At 49.9% G+C, this 18,319-nt stretch overlaps 1 protein-coding gene across 6 annotated transcripts in view; it reads right to left on the bottom strand.

Annotated features, from left to right (window-relative positions):
• The window catches only part of CHST15 (carbohydrate sulfotransferase 15), a 75,893-nt gene that overhangs the window by 39,906 nt on the left and 17,668 nt on the right, over positions 1 to 18,319 (bottom strand). The window contains exon 1 of one of the 6 annotated variants that reach the window (XM_019669179.1): positions 7,607 to 7,708. The exons of the other annotated variants lie outside the window; for them this stretch is intronic. The gene's annotated coding sequence lies outside the window, so the exon portion shown is untranslated. Of the gene's footprint in view, positions 1 to 7,606; positions 7,709 to 18,319 lie in introns of those variants that run through there. 6 annotated transcript variants of the gene reach the window in all.

Here is an 18,319-nt window from a genome sequence, read left to right as displayed (position 1 = left end):
TGCCCGATTTCACCGTTCCTGATGACTGAGTCCACTTATTCATGCTTTGTCTGACACAGGGATTCTCCAAGTGTGACCTGTAGTATCTTCCCAGCTGACCCAAACTGAGTGTCATACGAAGCTCAGGCAGTTTTTTAAAAGTTATTTTTAAAGCATACTTTACCCTGCATACGTTAGTTCATCATCCACATTATATTTGATAATGACTACCTTACATGCTTTACAGCACAGACAGTATATTCTAAACTATTATTTTCTTCCATAAAAGAATGGGCATTTTTTTCGCCACTGAGATCCAATCTCCACAAGGCAGCCTCCTTTGCATCTGGCTTAGGGAACCAGCTTGACAGGCTCAGGCAACCAACGTAACCGTTCTGCAACTTCGTTTCCTCATCTGTAAAATGGGAATAAAATTATCTCCATTTCCCAGCGTGGGTGTGAGGAGGAAATGAGATAACACACAAAACGCTTGACCCGGCATCTGGTACCGAGCAAGTCTCCGCAAATGGCAGGTGTCCTTGGCATTATTATAGGAGAGGCCCTCGGGCCCTTGCTCCAGGCTTACTTGCTTTAAGTGTAAATATAATTCTAGGCACAGGTGTCCAATTTTCCTGTCTGCACCTAATCTGAGGTAATGACTGAGGGGAGGCAGGTGGCAGCTACAGGCAGGCACACAGGCACAGAAAGTAAGAGTTCAGTTTTACTGTAGAAACAAGAAAGTGAAAAACAGGGTTGACTGGGATCATTGGGGTGCCTCAGTCACGAGGGTTAGAGACCTGGAGAGCCTGGGACATCTGTGGGTGCAACTCGGGAGAAGCTTGGACCCCTCACAATGACTGTCCGTCCACAACTTGTCTCAGTGCTTACCAGGGAAGGTCAATTTTCCAGAACCATGTCCGTCCCCAGAGGCCTAGAAGCCCGGGCTAAGTGAGCCGCTTCTTTACCATGGGAGGAGACTGACAGCAGAAAGCAGCTCACGGGGGATCTCCCGGGGCTTCTACTGCAGAGTCTTTCAACCCGTGAAAAATCCGGAACACCCTGACAGTGATGGAAGCACACAGGACCCAGGTGAACATCTGGGCAGGCTCCAGTGAATGAAACCTGCAGGAACCTGCTCAGCCAGCCCGGCATTTTACAGACACGGAAGCTGAGGTCCAGTGTGTCTGTACTCCCCCCAGGATGCACAGCTCTTCGTCAAGACCTGGGTTCTGAGCCCAGTCTTTCCCCACACCTCAACAAGGGGGGAGCCCATCCTAACTTCTACCCTGTCCCCCGGCCTGGCCTCAGACAGTCGGCCCCTTTCCTTCACTTCCAAAACCCCTTCCTAAGAACAGATTTGCAGTCTCACCCAGAGATACAGGGCAGGGAACCCCGGGAAGCACAGGGGAGGCAGACATTGGGGAGACGCAGGACCTTCTTCAACCCCCTTGTCAGCCTGGGGCACCGAGTCTTAAACCATCTCAGCTCAGACTCTATTCATCCCTCAGATAGGTCTCCTCCAGCTGCGAAGTGTGATGGGTGACATGGACAGCAGCAAGACAAGGACAAGTTTCACAGAGGCTGGCCTGGCGCCGAGTGCAGGGCAGGAAGGATGGAAGGGAGGTGGGGGAGGGGAGGGGGGGCTCTTTTTCAGATAACAAATCGCTGAAGCTGAGCCGGCAAGTGGAATGGAATTGGCTCCTCGCACAGGAGGCAGAATCCAGCAGCAGCCCAACCCTCTTTTGCTTTTGCACATCAAAAGGACAAACCTGGGTTCTGGATGACTGAGGTGGTGGCTTCCTGGACCATCTGCACTTTGACCCTTGAGAGCCACCAAGGTGACACCTTCCCATCAAGGCAGCAAACCGCTGCGTGTGGCCCCTGAGCTGAGACTCCCAGGGTGGTCTAATCGAGACCTGATCACAAACCTGGCTGGGACCGCTGAGCAAGTCACTGCATCTCTGGGCCTGTTTCCTCGTCTGGAAAATATGGAGTTGGGACTACCTACCTCTTTCAGCCCTGACACTCATGATGTATGATTTGAAGTTAACATCTCCCCAACAAAAACCCGTTATTGTCATCTGTTCTGTCGTCCAGGGCTGCTAAGAAGCCAGGGGCTTTGCCACAAGCCTTGAAAAGCTGGTGTGGTACTTGCTTTATGCGGGGCAAAAAAGAGCAGACAATTAACCCTCAAGACACACAAAGTGTTTCCTCCTTATTGGGCCACGCTCTACAGCTACCAAGCACCCACTGTGTGCAAGGAACTGTGCTGAGGTTACAAATATGGAAAACCACTTCAGGCCTTCTGGGACATCCCATCTGGCTCCAGAGCACAGTCTCCAGCGGCTCCAGGAAAATACCCACCCTCCAAATTATATATCCCATTTCCAGCACAGCCCCAAGGCCTACCAGCCCCCGAGAATCTGCGGACCCCGGAAGAACCAGTGCTGGCTCACGGAGCTGCAAACACATCCTCCTAACAGCGGTGCCTCACTGACCCACCCACAGGATCTCCAACAGCTGAAGGTGAGAGGACGAGGGATCTTTTTAACCATCTCTGTGACAGGTCGCTCCCCAAGGGGGTAACCTGCTCCAGATCCCTGCCCAGCCGCCCGTGTGCGGACGAAACCCAGCCAGATGCCTCCATCTCTCTGAAATGCACAAATGACCAGGTTTGCTCAGCAGAGCAGCAGGATGGAAAAGAGACTATGAATTATGCTCATGCTGCAATTGTCACCCAGTGATTTCAACGTGCACAAAAGACTCCACAGATCTTTGTGACAAACTGACAATTTTTGTTTTTTCTGGAACAAATTGGGGAGGGGGGACCTATTTCTAAACACTCATTTTATTATTTCCAGGACTAATTCCAATAAGTGCTAGATTCAGGCGTTAGGTTTTTCTGCTCCAGCTTGTTTAGCTTCTGACCATGGTTTTCCATTAAGGTAGAACCTACACAAGATAAGCTCACAGGGTTCGCTGTGAAACGCACCCACTAAAATGGTGACAAGGAAGCGGTGACAGTCATATAATGTCAAACATTTCAAGGAAGCAGTATTCAGTCTGTTTTGAGACATTTCAAACGAAAAATTAAGTATCAGCCTTTGTACAGACTGGGATGAGCACTTCACAGACAGACATAGACCCCGTTTAGGGCATTAAGTGACCCCAGAGACAGTAAAAACCATCTCTGGCACCTGCCACGTGAAGAGCATATGACAGGCCCCTTCCTGATGGCAGCCCTGAGGTCAGCACTGAGACCCGCAAGTTATATGTGGGAAACTGAGGCACAGCAGGGTTAAAAACCTGCACAGAGCCCCACAGCCAGTCAGTGGCAGGGCCAAAATCCAAACGCATGTCTGTCTGGCTACAAAGCCTGTGACCTTTCTCCTGCACCATCATGGAAGATGACCGCGCTGGGAGAAACCTGCTTAGAACTCCCGACTCAAACAGCAGGAAGGTCAGCCTTCACCCAGCCTACCGGCCACCCACCCCGTCTCCCAGGTAAGGAGGTACAGCTGCAGTCTGGTGGCTGTGCCAGGGCAGGGTCAGTGATGCTCTGCCCTGAACTCAAATCAGTGGAGGTACTGGATTTGCTACTCAACCATGTCTACTACTGTGCCTGGCACAGGGTGGGCACTCACTAAATAGTTTCTACATTAATGATGGAAGGAGCAAACTGCCAGCAGCCACCTAGAACAAGGCTCTTGCCACTTAGTGACAACCACAATAAAAGTGACATGAGCTAGCATTTATTGAGGGCTTCCTATGTCCAGACACAGGGTTTTATAAGGATTGTCCTATTATATGTCATGATCACCTAAGAGGAAAGCACCATTAGTATTCCCATTTTGCAGATGGGGAAACTGTGGCGCAGAAAATTTAATGCTATCCACTTGCTCCCTCATCTGACTTAGAGTACAGCTGAGAGCTCAGGCCTGGGGACCTAAAGGCTTGGGCAGAGCACCTGCCACACCCTTCAACCAGCCATATGACTGCAGGAAAACCCCCTCACCACTTAGACCCTCATCCTCTTCTTCTCAAAGCAGTCTCATCATCACATGATCCAATGATCTCAGGAACCCAGGTATGTGACAAGTCCTGTTATTATTCTATTTGCGTGCTTTCCAGGGTTCCAACACCTGCAGTAACAAGCCTGAACTACCAGGAAAAAGTGACACATTTTCAGACCATGGGTCACTTTGCCTCTTGTGCAGTGAGGCCACCAAGATGAGAAGTAGTTGCTTTCCAACAACTTTTCCTTAACACAAATAGGAAAATGAGTGAAAAGAAATCGCTCCGAGTATTATGCATGGAGATTACATATTAGGGCCCAAAGGAGCAGGGTGGCTCTGCCACCCACCCCCTCCCCACCCTTGGACCCCCAGATCCCTCCCTCTTGCTTTGACATGACTTCAGGAAAAGTGCAGAGGTTGGTGGACAGCTGAAGATGCCCAACCGGATGTCCTCAGGATGAGCGGAGAAGAGGTCGTGCACAGACACGTAGCTCGCATGTTCAAAACCAACTGCAAATAATGATTGTGCAGCTGTACCAAGGCACCCTACAACGAATAAATGAGACGGCACAACCGAATGGGGAGCAGCTGGTGCTCCCCACCAGATGGCCTTGCTGATCGGAATAGTTTAAACATTGTTTTATTTCCAAAGATAAGCAAAATAAGAACCGATTAACCCTTGAACAAGAAGAATGCCTGAAAACATTTCTTTGGAATTTATTTCTTTTTGATGAAAAGGGTGAGTATTCTGACTGAATTTCAATGTCCTCTGGAGGTGAGATGGGATTTTTCCAGGGTGTCCCCTACAGTCAGTGAGCAGTCACTGTCTGCCCACAGTCAGGCCTGGCCCTTACAAGGTGTGGCAAGAGGAAAGGACTACACCGCCGGCACCAATCCCAGCTCAGGTGTGTGAACTCCAGCAGCGAGTCGAGGTGTGCCAGCCCTCCCAGAGGCAGGAGGACGTGTGCCAGCCCCCCAGGAGTGTGCAGAGGTGGGCCAGGAGCTGCAAGAACCTACAAGACAATTTGAAGCTTCCATGTTTAAACTATTTAAGCATTTGAAATATTGCCTTCAAATTAAGTTATACTCAGATACATCACTAAGTGACACAAAACCTGCAGAGTTCTGCCTGTCTGGCTGCAGCAGGCTCCTTGGGGCCAGCCCCCTGCACCCTAATGAGAATTTATTATCATCTGCCTTCAAAGTACCCTGGAGATGAGTTTAAGAAGTACCAATATAGGGCCGGCCGAGTGGCTCAGTTGGTTAAGAGCTCCCTCAAGAGTGCAAGCTCTGAGCAACAGCGGTTCAATGCCCGGCCCGAGCTGAGCTGCCACTGAGCTGCCAACAGGTAGCAGGATGGCTCAGCTAAAGGAAGAAAGAAAGGAAAAAAAAAAGGGCACTGTTTTTGTTTTTTTTCGGTGCAGAGCAGTGGAGAAGAGAACTAACAGGAACTGAGCACCTCTACTGTGGCAGGTGCTACGCTACCCCGACTTGGAGGCAATGCTCCATTTTACAGATGAGAAAACCAAGGCTCTGAGCAGCAAAGTGGCTTGTCCTAATCACACAGCGAGTAAGTGGCAGAGCTGGATTTAAACACGAGCTGAAGCGCAAGCTTCCTTCAGGGCACGCAGGGCGGGGACCCACATACATTTCAGTGGTTAATGGTGGGAGGCAGTGGGGGGGGGGCGGAGTGGGATTCGCTGTCCACACCAACATTTCTATCTTTCTCCTAGTTTCACTTACTCACAGCAAGTGTTCCTTTTGTAATCTCAAAGACAATAAAAATGAGATGATAATAATAATAAACGTTGAATACAAAGTGGACAGGGCTAAGGGACTCTAGGATGTGAGCTCCCATCTCTGATCCTCGGTTTCATCTGTTGACAATTCGTGCACTCTTGCCTCCGTCCCCAGATCAGGTGGCATGGGGGGTGACAATGAGGCTCGGACCACACAGGCAAGACTGCACGAGAAGCCTCTGTGCAAAGCACCAAACCGAAGTTATTCCGAACCCTCACTTTCATCCCCTTGTTTCTCAAGTTCTCTTTTAATTAATAACATCTTCCCACCAGACATACCATAAGGTTCAATTGCCATAAAAAAAAATAAATAAAATAAATATCCGGGCCAGCTGGGTGGCGCGATGGTTAAGAACTGGCCTGGGATGCCAGCTCTGAGCAGCAGGCCCCAGTTCAGATCCCACATATGAGGGCCAGTGACGCTGCCCTCTACAGCTAAGATGCTGAACAACAGCTCAACCTGGAGCTGGGCTGCCATGAGTCGCCAGCGACAGCTGCGTAGGCTGCAGCCCCTGCTGCAGTGGGTTGCCATGGGCTACCATGTGTAGCCAGCAGCCAGCGTGAGCGGCCAGCAGCTGCAGTGAGCGGCCGACCAGAAGCCGGCGACTGATCTGCCTCGCCCAGGAAGAGCGCAATGATGGTGCCAACTTGGGCCAGTGAAGCAACATCCTCCACAACTAGACTGAAGAACAAAACGACAGCAACTTGTCTGTTCCCCTTCCCCCAATTCCCCACCGCTGTTCCCATTCCCCCAATTCCCCAATAAAAATCTTTAAAAAAATAAAATAATAAAATTTAACAAATCCAATTCCTGTTTAAGTAGGAATGACATGGCTGGGAGTGAGCCTTACCTTCTCTGCCACTACCATGGAAACCCAGGGCCAACCACAGAATTCCCAGAGCGGGCACATGCGTTTACAAACACGTATGGTCCGAAAGAGCACCAAGATACAGTGAGCAAAAGGGTCAGTGGGACCCTGGAGGACAGTGTCTCAGGGCTGCTTGCCGATGCCAATGAGCCTTCAACAGCAATGACCCAGGATGGCCTTTCACACGGCTGTGCATGCATGGGACGGGCAGGTCACCTCATGGTCAGAAAAGTGGTGGCAGAAAACAAAGATGAAAATCCAAACCCAGAAGAATGTAAACATGGACACAATCATCTGGTTGCTGTGTGCCCTTGGGCAAACTGCTGTACAGTCCCGGCCTCAGTTTGCTCATCTGTAAAATGGCCACAATGGCAGTACCTCCGGCACAGAGGGCTGTGAGGATGAAATGGGATAATCTGTGCGACAGGCTTACATAGTGCCTGCCAACTGCGAGGGCTCAATAAACGGCAACCAAACCACAACCACCATCCTCACTTGTCTCCTTCTCTCCCTCCCTCCCGTCCTCACCAACAGGCTTTCACTCAGCAGTAGGGGCTCTGGCCTGGTATATGAAGATAACCGAGCCTGGATGCGAGGCAGGAAGGAGAAAAGCTGCAAAGGCTTTGTATCAGCGATGTCTAAACAAGACCGACTGAAACAGGCCAGAGGAGCAGCCCTTCACTGCGGTGACACAGCCAGGCAGACGCTGGTGCCATCAGGACACCCGGTGCCCAGTGCTGTTCTTCGGATGGCAGGAGAGACCCAGGGAAGAAGCTAATTTTTTTGAAATGGTAGTTTCAAACTCTCCTTTAGGCTTTTAGAAAACAGACCCAGTTTCTGGTAACCCCACTCAAATCGGAAATCCAGGTTCCCACTTTACATTATGTAACATAAACAGGCCACGCAAGTGTGTACTGAGAGGTGTGCCACCCAATGTACTGACCTTCGATATGGCTGGTCTATCGGAAAGGAATTCTTCCCTCTCCTTGAGAAAGGAGAGACATTTCTGAAAGCGTTTGGTGGCTATGATTTCTTTTTTCCAAAAAAAAAAAAATCTCTCCAAGTCTTAACACTTGAAGGCGGAGTATAACAAATATTGTAGCAAAGGTCTGTTCTCCAACACCTCCCTGTCTCTGGAGCCCAGCTAAGAGGAGGCTTAACCTACGCCGACCACGCCCATCTTGTCAATGAGCAGGCCCGCTGCTGCCCCGGGACAGGAAACCTTTTGCAACTAGGTAACAGGGAGCGAGGACAGGAGAGGACTCCATGCAGCGTATAAAATTAGACAGCTGAGCTGCAAATAAACAAGTAAAATTCCACTTGGAATTAACCATAGAAAAGTGGGATCGTTTTCATAAAGATCTTGAAAGTGTTCAGGCCTCATTATGAAGGTTGGGACTTGTTTACAGAGAACAGACTTCCTCCTGGGCTAAAAAAAGGTCTCGATTAAAAAAATAAGACTAAAAAAGTCCTTATAGCTGACTTCCTATCAAGAACGGCTCTGGTCTGCTTTAAAAAAAATAATAAATCTTTGGCTGAAGCACACAGTTGTTCCGAGCTCAAGTCAGCTCAGGGTCAGTAAGAATTTCTCCCGACACGACCCGTGTGCCTACGAGATGTCTCTTCCCGTCCTTCCAAGGCCCCAGTTGGAGGCTGTGGAGCCACAAAACGAGCACTGAACTTGGCGTTCATGGGAACGCACGGTGAGCAAAGCAGGAACGTGCCTGACTTGGTGGCACTTACAGCCCATGAGACTGCAAGATCCTGAAACCACCACACCAGCCGGTATGACTTAGGGCAGGCCACCTCACTTCGGAGCCCCTTGTCAGCCTCTGGGCTGTACATGGGACATTCGCCACTCCCCTGCAGTCCGCAGGAGGATGGAGGAACCGAACTGTGACTGTCTGTGCCCCTCTTGGCTGCCCTTATCCCATTGCCTGTTTCTGTGTCTCCGTCCGCCTCTCCCCAACACCACTGGTCCGCTTGAGCCACGAACTACTGCTCGCCCTTCAGCCGTCAGCCAAGGGCCCCCCCCCCAAACCCCCAGCCCAAGTCAGGCCCCGCCCTCATCCGGCAAACCCTGTCGGCCTCTGCCTTGACCACTGGGATATCAACTCCTTGAAGGCAAGAGTGTCCCTTTTGTTCACTTTTACAAATATTTCCCAAAGGAAAAAAATTAGAAAGGAAGGCAGGAGGCAGGCAGGCAACACTTATACAAATATAGCAGAGTCACAAACAGAGAATTCTCAATGCATAAGTTGGGTTTCATTTTGTGTGTGTGTGTGTGGCATTTAAAATAGAATTTCCAATTCTGCAGGTTTTCAAATTCTGCCTCTCTAGGATTAGTCCCTATGTCACTGAAAACCCACTTCCTGGTACCTCTCAGGCCTGTGGCTGGCACTGGCTTCCCCTGTGGGACTGTTTGGTGGGCTGGTCCCGGGCTTCACTGGCCTCGGGTTCCTGACACCACCCCCCAGAGTGCAGCCCCCATCTCCCCCACCCCACCCCTACCCCCCAATTCTGCTGGAGCAGAATCAAGGGGCCTCCGAGGGCTGGTGACTGCATCTCATTCTCCTCAGGAGCACCGCCCTGCCTTTCTAAATTAGCTTTCCTACTTAAGAAAACACCAAAATGATATGTCTTAGCTAATTATATGATCTTATCTGTGGCCAGAAGTTTTGGGGTTTTTTTTTTCCGTTTTGTTTTGTTTTTACCCATTTTCAGTTCTTAAAACCATTTCAGGCAAATTTCTAAAGGCACTTGGTCAACACGATTTTTTAGGACCGAGTTCAAGACAAAAGGGAAAAAAAAATCCTCCCTTTGGATCTTTTTCATTCCTTTCCTGTAAAGGAAATTTGGAAATGTTTCAAAAACATCAAGTATTCAAAGTCAAGGAAAATCCCAAATTACCTTTCTCCTTCTTTCTTTCCCTTTTTCTTTTCTCTTTTTTTTTCTTTTTTATCCCTCAGCTACTTTTCCCCCCTTTAATACTTCAGAAGAGATAAAATACCAATTACCTATGCAGTAAATGAGCTCCTCCATTTAATTATTTTGAAGGTTTTATTGGTTTTTATGGGTGAAACTAGATTTGGGGGTTAAAAAATTAACCAGGGCATTATAGAGTGCCGGGGGGCTCGAAGAGTTTTGAATGTCAACCAGCTCCTTTCCGGCAGAGGCGGCGGAGGGCGGGGGAGAAACGCAAAGGAGGAAACCACTGCTCCCAGAACCTCTCCGGCTTGCACGCCATGGCTGTGGGACTGAAACCCAAGGGCTCTCTCCCCACCGCCGCCAGGACTTGTCCTGTCGCGGCTTCTGCATCATTTCTGAGCCTCACCCCATCCTCCTCTCATGAAATTGGCTGAAAGAAACAAGTTTACGCTGTCACAAAGCAATCTGGGCTGATCTTTTTTCTAAATGTTCACGCACTGGGGTAATTTTCACCTTCTGATGACAAAACAGTTTACGACATAGCTGGACCCACTTTGGTTGACTGTTTTTCTGAGGTTTTTCACACCCCTTCTGCTGTTGTAAAACCCTGCGCAAAAATGAATGATTATGAACAAATCCCCAAGATACTTCTCCCTAGCATTCACTTTACAATTGAAAAACAGAGATGGAGACATTTCCGTTCAGAGAGGAGCGGGTACCCCTACCTGGGTTGCTCATCACCTCTGTCCCAGAGGGGCAGTCAGCTCCGTGTTTCCCTCCTGTTCCCCCCACAGCTCCGAGACCATTCAGGGCCCTTGGGTGACAGCAGGACTTGTGTGAGCACATGCTATGGGTTCGGCTTCCTCCTTTTGCTCCATTCACCCCCACTCCCACTAGGATCTGACCCACCCCACAGCGGCTTTGCAGCCAGAGGAAAGGAGCCGTCTGGGCCTCTCAGAGCATCACTGGGCGCGAGGGCCCCATTCCTGAGTGACAGGACAACAACGCCCCAGATATCACATTCTGCATTGAGGCTGGAGGATATAATAATGGGCCAGGACTGCTGTAAGCAGTGTACTTCAAGCCTCTTTAAAATTCTCTTTGGGGATCTCAATGGAGAAATTAGGAACATTTTTCAAAGGTAGCATGACACTCTTAGTTATTATCTTCTCTGGCTATTTTCTGGCCGGTAATTTACATGCACGTCTTTCAGTGGAACTGCTGGCATCTTCCTGACTTGTTCAGACCCATCTGTTCAGTCACCAGTGCTAGGTCACGAGAAGGGATACAACGGAGGGCAGACTTCTGTGCTGCCCGCCTGAGACCTGCAATTCAGTTGGGCATGGAAGCTACTAGAACTGAAGCTCAGAACCAAAGCACTGAGAGGCCATCTCTTTAAAGCCCTTGTTTCCCAGCTAAGGCGGTCAGTCAGTCTGCCCCAAATCACGGTTGGCTTTCAAGCCTGACAAACCTCAGTGGGAGGATGGTACGTGTTGGGCAATTAAGCTTATAACGGAAGCGTAAGCCATCAAGGTCCTTGGGCAAACAAAGTTAAAAATATAAATTAGTATCATTTCCCCAAGTAGGGCTGGGTTTTTCAGATTTCATTAAAGTTTGTGTCTAAACATGTAAAATGAAAATGATGTTTAGGCAATTACCCAGATACTTAATGTCAAAACTCACAGAATCTTTGCCTCAATTAGTGAACTAACCGAAGCAAAAAGGGAGCATATGGCAAAGCCCGGGACTAGCTGGCCCCAGGGCTCCCCTCCGTGGTGTCAGAGGCAGAGCCAGCGGGTGGCGGAGACCAGTCTCCACTTGATTGTGGTTCCACAGGCAGAGCCCTGGGAGGAGAATGGTGGCTACGAGCACATGGGTCATGCAAACGGCCTGACTCCAAGCCCCCATCTGACATGTGGGGTTGATGATGATACTGTCTCGTCTAACGGGATTGCGAGGACTGAGCCAATCCACAGACATGCTGAGCAAGGAACCCGGCCACTGCCCACGTGCCTGCCGCCATCCTTGCTGGTGGGACTAGTACCACCTGCTGTCTCGCTTGTGCTTAGCTACCCTGAGGCCTCGGGGACGTCTCTGGTCTGTGTTGCACAGTTCCTTCCGTGCTTTCATTCCAGCCTCTCCTCGGAGGCTGGCTCACCGAAATGCCTCAGAAATGAATTACCTCCTTGAGTACTGCAACAATGAACCTTCATATTCTAATCCCGAGAAAGAAGATCAAAACACATGCATCTTAATGTCTTCTAAGTCTGTTTTAAAAAGAGTCATTATAAAAAATTTTTTTAAAGAATCAGTATGCCCTTATAAAAAAATTCTGCTTTCATATCACCTACCTTGATAACCCCTCTTAAATACAAAATAAATAAATAAGAAGAAGAAGAAGAAGAAGAAGAAGAAGAAGAAGAAGAAGAAGAAGAAGAAGAAGAAGAAATACAATACAGATAATCCAAATGATAAAAACAGGCTTTTTTTTTTTTTTTTAGAATTTAAAAATTTGAGTCGCTGACCTTAAACAGACAAGCAGAGCAGAGGAGCAATAAGCCAGCACTAGAGCCCCTCCACGGGCTCCTGCAGGGACACTCAAGCACAGAGGCCGGCCTGAGGCCCTCCCCAGCCAGCCAGGTCGTCCATACAACCAGGCTCCAATCCTCCTCCGGCCTCCACTTTCACATGTCCTGCTCCCGCGGGCCTGACCAACCAGCTTTTGTGCACTAGGTTGCATTAAATGTAGGATATAATAAACGTGAGGAGGTCACCCCAAGATGGGAGTTCCCCAAATCTAAGTTCCGCTGTACCCCCATCAGCTGTGCGACTCTGGCCACGCAGTCCCAGCTATTTCCAGGGATGATGTCGCCCAGGGTACTGTCAGGAGCAAACGAGTACGGTTGAGACAATGCTTGGTAAAGAAAAAAAGCTGTGCGCGGTGTAATAGAAACCATTTTTAGAGGAAAAAGAAAACCCCCACACTTGGAGTTTTAGACTAAAGCACAGTGTGGACCTGGAGTTCCTGACCACCCCCAAGTCCAGGGCCCACCCACTGCGCATAATTCAGGGAAGCCTACCCCCCACCTCAAGGGCTGTAGATGAAAAGAGCACACTCCCAATTAACCCATTCAGCGAAGTCCGTGATCCCCCTGCTGTGTGCCTGGCCCAAGTATAACTCAGGGACACGGTGGTGAGCTAAGCTTGCCTGGTGGAGCTCATAGTGGGGGAGCCATCCAGAACCCCTCAAAGGAGATAATAAGAAGTCAGATGGGCTACGTTCTGTGGCTGAAAATGAGCCACTGAACCAGAGTATCTACTGACACAGCAATGCGCTCGCCCAAGTGTCACTGCCTGCCACACCTCCACGGGGCTCCCTGGAGCGACTTCCACTGCCCCTCCCAAAACGGTGGGGCCAAGGCTGGAGGCAGAGGGGAAACTTGACTCACTTTCTGGGGCCACATTTCAGTAGCTTAGTGTTGGCAGGGGCTCTCTACTCCCACCGGAGTAGAGATTTAAATGACATCAAATTGGATTTAAAACGCAAGGCAGAGTTCTTACTCTGACCGGTAACGGGTCCTGTCCCACTCGCATGTGCCTGTCATGCAGTTCAGACTGAGACATGCCCAAGAATGTTCTGGAACTTTCTCCCTAGCATAGAGCATCAGAGCAGATGCTCATTCCAGAAGCATCATCTGGAGAGAACGGAGGAAGGGCAGGGCCCTGGAGCAGCTCACCGAGGACTCCCCCTCGTTGGACAGGTGCTCGAGGCCATGCACAGGGCCAGGTGTGAAATCAGCCCAAAACCCTGCTCCCAGGTGAGCAAAACAAAGAGGACAGCAGGGGCTTCTTCTCTCGTCCCCTCCAATTCCCTGGCGCTCTGACTCAGCCGCCAGCGAGGCAGGGACAGTCCTCAGAGCAGTGGTTCCCACAGAAAGAGAATGCGGGCCACATACCCACGTTCAAATGTTCCAGATGAAGTTCATTTCCATTTGTTCAACCTGACAGATCCAAGATATTGTCATTTCAACATGTATTTCGTATAACAGCTATTAATAAGAGAGTTTGCACTATTTTTTTCACACTGAGTCTTCAAAGTCCAGTGTATATATTTTATACATACAGCACATCTCAGTCTGGATACTACATTTTCACCAGAAGGACCTGATCTGTGTTTAGATTTCATAAAATTTATGAAAAAAGGAGACTTACATGCCCGAGTTGTTCCAAACAAAAGGTTTTCCAATTACCGAGCTCAGTATCTGTTTTTAAGTTAAATCAATTAAAATTAAATGCAATTTCAAGTTTCAGCTCCTCAGCCGTACGCATCACATTTTCAGTGTTCACGGGCCACACACGGCTGGTGTTACCACACTGGGCAGCGAAGATACAAAGCATCTCCATCATCACCAAGTTCTACTAAGCAGGGCTGCTTGGGACCGTGAGCTCCTTGTAAGGAAAGGACTGGTTCCTCCACTCTGTCCTTGCCCGGCCTCCCAATAAAAGGCACTGAGAAGTCACAGTTTGCCAAAATTGATGGGACCCCTCCGCAGGGCACTGGATAAAAGTGCAGCCACCAGACCCTGCCTAGACTTACCACATGTACTGCGGGCAGAGGAGGCCGATGGACAATCACCCCAGGTGGCTTTTAAGCCTCAAGCTCATGGCCCCCGATTTTCCTTCCTTCCGCGTCTCCCTCATCCAGCCATGGCCACTGCTGAGTTGGGGATGAATGGAGCCAGGGCGGTGCGTACACCTTGGAACTCAGCCAGGATGGCCCCCAGTGGGGTTCTGCACTCAGAGACAGCGGGAGTCCCCTCCCCTTCAGGTTCCTGTCTGTAACAGGGACACCAGGACGCCTGTGCTCTGAGTTCTTGTCAACACGCAGGGACTCAGGAAATGCCAGCTGCCTCGGACCCCCAGTCACACTGAACATCAGTCACATGTGAACATCAGCTCAAGGTGGGGAAGGAAAATCTCTTTCCCTGACCCTGAGCACAGGGTAGAAATCTCCCACTGGTCAAGCTGCACGGAAGAAAAGGGGTGTGCAGAATCAGTTGGTTTTGGAACTGGACTGATTTGCAAATAAAATCTTTCTAGATGGAGCCATAGTGGTGGCAGCCCCCTTTCCCCCTACCTCCGGGAGAGAGGAACCCCAGGCCTGTCACTTTCATCTCACTGACTAGCCTGGAGGCCTTACTTCAGTGCAGAGAGACACCCAAGAGGGCAGTGACCAAAATGCCGGATTCTGAGCCATTCGCAGAGATCAACACCTCCCCATCCCCACGTTGGGGTACAAAGACTGGCTTCCCGTGAAACGTGACCGTGGGGTACAGAATCCCAGCAGCATTCTTCTGGGGGCATCACCGAGAGAAGGTCCCTCTCAGTTATCCATTCCACACAAACCCACAGAAGGGCCAGCAGTTATCCCATGGGGTCTTTCCCTTTGGGCCAGAGGGGAGTCAGGTTCATGGTACATCTTTCCAGGCTCTTATTTCATCTTCCAGAGGCCCAGACGCAGCTGGTGGGAACTGTATTTGGTATAATCAGTAGGAAAACTGGCAGCATCTACTGAAGCTGAGAACACCCATTCACAAGAACCGCAAGCCTCCTCCTAGGTGTGGGCCCAACAGAAGCGCATCCGAACGCATACAGACAAGTACTAGATTGCTCAGTGCACGAGCTGTAAAGACAAAACCTGGAAATCACACAGCGTCCATCCACAATCGAATGGCTACTACAACTGAGCTATGAAAATGAACAAACCACAGCTACAAGCAACACCTAGGAAGAATCTCATCAACATAGAACTGAGCCCAAGAAACCAGGCACAAAAGAGAACGTGTTACTTGGTTTCGTTTATATAAAGTACAAAAAAAAAAACCCAGGAGAAACCAGCCGAGGCTGTGGAGGTCCGGGTGGTGGTTTCCCCTGCCTGGGGGATGGGGGTGGTTAATGAGCAGAATGGAAGTAGGGATTTCCGGGGTGACGTTCCTATATTTGACCTAGGTGTTGGTTGCACAGCTGAGTTCTGCTTGTGTGAATCCATCGAGCTGTACAGGTATGGTAGGTGCTCTCTAGTGATGTAAGTTATACTCCAAGAAAAAAACAAAGTTCATAGAAGAAGGAAGTTAGAACAGTGGTGTTAAGCTCCTGCCCTGTAAGAAACCAAGAGAGAAGCAAAGGGCACGCAGGCAATTTGACACGAGCATGAATGTGCCAATCAATGCAATCCAGCCCTCTCACCTTGACCATGGAGGTAAATGCTCTCCCATCAGATCAACGCCCGTTTGTTTTCAGAGATGCCAAACCAAAGCTTGCTCTGTCTGTGCATCTTAGAAAGGTTAACAGAGCTTGTAACCACTTAAGGGCTGATTTTAACCCAGCTCTCCATTAGATGGCTAATGACCTCCAGTTGTCAGGTTCGAGGGCTTTCCAGGGTCTTAAATGGCCCTCCTGGGATGAACGTGGCCAGCGGGCTGCAAGCCCCAGCCGTCCCAGGCCACATCATGGGTCCTGCTTGGTGGAGTGGCCACCTACAGGCCAGGTACACACTGGGCAGGGGTGAGGTCGGAGGTGGGGCTGTAAAAGGGCATTCTTTCATGTATTCTTTTAGCCTCTTTCCATAGAACACTTCCTGGAGCAGAAGTGTACCATCAACAGCCAGCCCAAGCCTGACTGCTGCACCTCCGGGCAAGGTAACTTGTTATGGGATCCCAGGGTCTTCCCAGCGCACGTCCAACAGAGCCAGTACCCCCAGGGAGGGAAGGACATTGAAAACTTACACTGTAGACTTAGCACACTTCCCCCTGCAGGGTACTTCCAGAGAATTTCTCAACTCCCCCAAGAGAGTGAGAAAATAAGTCCCAGGAACCCTAAGTATCCCCTGAGGGAGCCCAGCTCCCCTTGAGGTCAGGACAGGAGGCGCTAAACTACAGGGGTACAATGCTGGGAGTCGGGGGAGTGGGCGCCTCTGAAATCAATCCAGGAACAAGGATGTCACACATTCTGAACCTCAAAGAGAGAGAACCACGGGTCCCCCTCACTGGGATTTGTGTAGCTTCCACCCTCAGGCTCGCCATGACCCAGCATCTGTAGACTCTGCCCCTCCAGGAGACCTTCTAGGGTCTTCCCTCCCTCCTCCTGGGCTCAGAGCTTGGTGCTCCACTCTCCTGCGAGCTTCCTCCATCATTACCTGGAAACTCCATCCACCTGCACCCTGGGCCAGACCGGCTCAATGCGTCCATGACACACTCACTAGTACATCACTCCCCCACCACCCTTCGCCCCCATCTCCCCTTTGTCACTCATCACAGTGGCGCTCAAATGATCATTTGACTAAGTGTTTATACCTAGTCCACCCACTGGAACCCAAGCCTCATGAGGGCAGAGCCTGGACATGTCTTAGCCACCACCTACTCCCCAGCAGCCAGTGTTTACTCCCTCATCTGTATCTCTCTGTGGGTTAGGGCTCACTGAGTGGGGACACCAAAGCATCCCAAACACCTGGTTATCCATAAATGTTTCTCGCCCCCCCCCCGACTTCTCCTGTAGCATAGAAAGAGTGGGGTACAGCCATGAGGCAAGTCCTAGAATCAAATCCGAGTCCAGCCACTGCCAGCTGGTTGGCCCTGGGCAAGTTACAGAGCCTCTCTGAGCCTCATCTGCCCCTCTATAAACAAGTATTATGCCATCTACCGCTCAGGGCTGGAGGGGAGATAAGCCGAGTTATGTAAGGTACTGGCCACAATGACTCAAACACGATAGCATTATTTTCTTCTATCTTTATGGTTTCCTTCCGTTTGAGGCCACTGTCCAAGAATGCCACCTCACAGGCCGAGATAAGAATCTAGTACCTGGAACCATTAACAGATTCCACTTAGTGTGGCTGTGCTAGGCCCAGGGTGTGGGGAGTGTGCAAGGCAGATGAAATCCTGCCCCTTTGCAGAGTGTGATGTTTGCAGAGGGGAGAAACTCTTTGATCTTTTTATGTTTCTCTCTCTTCTTTGTTTGTGCATGGAGATTTTTTTATCCCTGGTAGCTTTAAACCAGACATATTATTTAAGTTATCTCAGACTCCTACACCAGGTAATAAAAATATTGTGGGTTTTATTTGTATTATTTTTCTTTTCAAAATAAAAATGACTGTGAATGTCGTAACAGAGGAAGTAAATAAAGCAAGCTTTCGCTAGCACATGACCGTGCTATCGTTGCTATTTACTATTGGGTTGTCGGAAAAGTCATGATGTATTTTTCCTGTTTTTCGTTGCAAAAATGCGTCATGACTTTTCTGACAAGCCAGTAAGTGAAGGACTGGCTGAGGACTCCCTTAAAAGGGAGGAGTTCATTCCAGACACCCAGGTGCAACACAGACTTTCCTTCATGGTCTCGGGCTCGCCAAGGGCAGCTGTGGCTGCCAGAACTGCCTGAGCCCTCACTTGTTCTCTCGCCCGTCCTCTCGCGCCAGGCAGCAGGTACAAAAGGCAGTTTCTTTCTTCAAGCCTCACAGCCCCATTCAGACCCATCAACTTGTGACAATGACCGGGAAGCAAGCATGGCGTCCTGCCTCCCTATGAGCTCACATCTCCAGGGACCTCTGTACAAACTGAGGACAAAAGGAGAAAAATCCAGGGGAGATGCACTTAGTGCCCCCAAGACGAGCCTCTCAACAGATCTGACTTGGGCACCTTTCCTTCTGGGTTCTGAGCAGAGCATCGACCCCCCCCCC

The sequence above is a fragment of the Hipposideros armiger genome, unplaced genomic scaffold (genome assembly GCF_001890085.2).
Source record: "Hipposideros armiger isolate ML-2016 unplaced genomic scaffold, ASM189008v1 scaffold_549, whole genome shotgun sequence".
Classification (NCBI taxonomy): domain Eukaryota; kingdom Metazoa; phylum Chordata; class Mammalia; order Chiroptera; family Hipposideridae; genus Hipposideros; species Hipposideros armiger.
Note: the sequence above shows the minus strand (reverse complement) of the source record. Positions and strands in the feature narration are given on the sequence as shown.